Source organism: Macadamia integrifolia, chromosome 6 (assembly GCF_013358625.1).
Source record: "Macadamia integrifolia cultivar HAES 741 chromosome 6, SCU_Mint_v3, whole genome shotgun sequence".
In the NCBI taxonomy this organism is placed as follows: Eukaryota; Viridiplantae; Streptophyta; class Magnoliopsida; order Proteales; family Proteaceae; genus Macadamia; species Macadamia integrifolia.
Genome location: NC_056562.1, coordinates 2,973,861 through 2,976,978, shown reverse-complemented (window position 1 = coordinate 2,976,978; position 3,118 = coordinate 2,973,861).

Genomic DNA, 3,118 nt, shown 5'->3' with positions numbered 1-3,118 from the left:
TATCATATGATTTGATTTTAATTTTTTTTTTCATTGTTGTTATTTTACAAAAACTCATTTATAAAGTATCTAGACTACACCACTCATTTATGTGGTTATCCCTGGAGAGAGTTGAATTGTCAATAATCTAAATGAAAAACTAATGAAAAAAATACGTATAACAAAATTAATGTTGTATTAAAGAAGATAGCTGCATGTGGCAACTGGCAAAGGATGGTGAAATATATAAAAATATATATATGAGGATATTTTACTCAGTTATAGTAAAATTTTAACTCCCACTCTCTCTACTCAATAATTAAAATTTAACGTCGTTCATTATTTTTTTATAGTGGTAAAAGGTAGAAAAGTTTCAATTATATGAATAATTATGGGATTTGGCTCATCTCCAATTCCTACCTTTCTAATTTTCATCTAATTCTACTTAATCTAGTGACACATGTCCTTTAAAAAATCCAACGGTTGCTATATCATACGAACATAAAACCTAAAATCGCTTGACCTTTTGTAAAACCAAACCAAAAACCGTCTTCCATTTTCTAATACTCATGTCCAAAATCCAAACAGCCAGAGGTAAGTCGACAATGTATTCAAAAGAGGCTCGACCAATGCTTGATGACCTGTGCATCCTTGAATGAAAGAGAAAGCAGAATGAAGGAATAAAATTAGAGTTGCAGAGAAGAATAGAGGAGTTAAAGAGCAAGAACAGAGAATTAAATCATGGGTTTTAAAGGCAAAAGAAGTTTGAGAACCCTAACCTTTATTTGAAACCGTTTTCCCTCTTCGTTTCCTTTTGCTTCATTTTCTTCCGATCTTCTTCCTTGTTGTCTTGCTTCGTTTTCTTCTTCTTCTTCCTCAGATCTTCTTCTTACTTCTTCAGATCTTCTTCTCCCTGCTTTGTTCCTTCTTGGCAATTCAGCAAAAGAGTGTTTTGGGGAGAGACGGTTTTGGTTTGGGTTTTGGGTGTGAGAGCGGTTTCTGTTTGGTTTTGCAAAAGTTTAAGCAATTTTAGGTTTTAGGTTCCTGTGATATAGCAACCGTTCGATTTTTTGGACAACATGTGTCACTAGATTAAGTGAAATTGGATGAGAATTGAAGAGATAGGAATTAGAGACGAGCCAAATCCATAATTATGATCTCAGGCATTTCAAACGTAATGTTTATAAGTAGAATTATATAAAGTCAATATGTGTCTAATTATTATTTATAAAAAATTTAATATTAAAATATTTAAAAATTTAGCATCTAACAACGTTTTTTTTTTTTTACTTTTGTAGTGGTCAGAGATTGATTTAAAATTTTCAAACATATTCTCACAATTCATCTTTTTAGTAGTTGTTGAAATTGGTCAAGATTAAAAAAATAAGGAGCAAGGTTTTTATTTTAGATGTATTTAGGTGATTTGAATAATAAAAAATTGTTATGTATTATGTATTGAATGTACTATATATATTTTTTTATTCAATATTTAGTATTTTTTAACAATTAATTTAGATTAATTTATTTATTTTGTATAAAAAACTTCGGAGATAATGTGATTATCAAAAAGAAAAAAAACAATTATCTGTTGATCAAAAGTTATCGTAGATACGATGCAGTAAATAATAGACACACTACCTGTCATGAGTTCAAAATAGCCTCAGAAGAATAACAAATTGTTTAACTTTTAACGAAGGTATATTTTGGAAAAATTAAAGACCAGACCATACCTACTGCTAAGAAACCACAAAAAATTTTGGTATATGACAGAGTTATAATCTACAGTAACACATTCAAAATCACATTAATGGCTTTATGATTTGTGATTCGATCCAGCAACATGTGTTTTCTAACCCTCGTTTTGTAGACCTTAAGCAGGTTTTTAAAATTTTTATAAAAATTTTGTCAATTGATTTTAATATTATTAATATTAGCATTATAGTACTTTTGATCATTTTGAGAAATTATAATTGGATTATGATAATCATAATAAATTGAAATTAATGAAAAACGCATACACAGTTTAGTCGTAATAGCGATTAATGAAATACAATTTGTTTGCATGCGTAATGATTCTAAAAGTAGATATAGAAATAATGAGAATTAATTTTTTTATTAAATTTTATTTTATAATAATTTCTAATAGTTTTAAATTAACATGACCTATCATCTAAATTGATTGTATTAAAAAAAAAAAAAATCTTTGATTAATAAACACATTGACGATGTTGTAAAAATAAAAAAACAAATTTGTTGACTTATACGATAAATAATAATTTAGTTTAAAATACTTAATTTTTACTATTTATATCTTGGAGGAATTAATTTAAATAGTTTTTTGATAGACACTTTGTGCAGACAATCCAGAAGGAAGTTGAATATTGGCATAGTTTAAATGAAAAATCAAGGTAGGGTGGTTGTATATAGGGGATAAAAGTAATTTAAAACTTACCAATGGATAGGAATGGCATAAATGAAAACTCCAAAGGAGTGGAATGTAGTTTCCTCTTTATTAAATAGTTTCAATTATTATTAATTGAACGTTATTGTACTTTCGTTAATGTAGGAAAATTATAAATAGATTAAGATACTTGCATAAGAACAAATTATGCATTAGTGGAGATCTTATCCACAACGTAGTTGTAACTCCGAGTGAAAATTTTTCAATTTGTTTTTCCTACGCAAAGATCCCAATAGTAGATATAAAAATGAGGAGAATTGATTTTTTTTATTTTTATTTTTTATGTTTTCTAACATTTTATATTGATTTTACCTGCTAAATTAGATTGAAAAATATCATTGAATATGTATCTGACTTGATTCATAGACACGCAACCCAGTTGAAAGATTTTAATCACTTATGCAAAATTATGTAAGGATTTAATTAAAAAAATAATCTTTATATATTTATCATATGATTTGATTTTAACTTTTTCTCATTGTTGTTATACTGTAAAAAATCATTTATAAAGTATCTAGACTACACCACTCATATGAGGATATTTTTCTCATATCCTGTGGCGACTAGCAAAGGATGACAAAAAAAAATAATATGAGGATATTTTTCTTAGGTGCAATAAAATTCTAAATCACTCACTCACTCTACTCAATAATTAAAATTTAACGATATTTATCATTT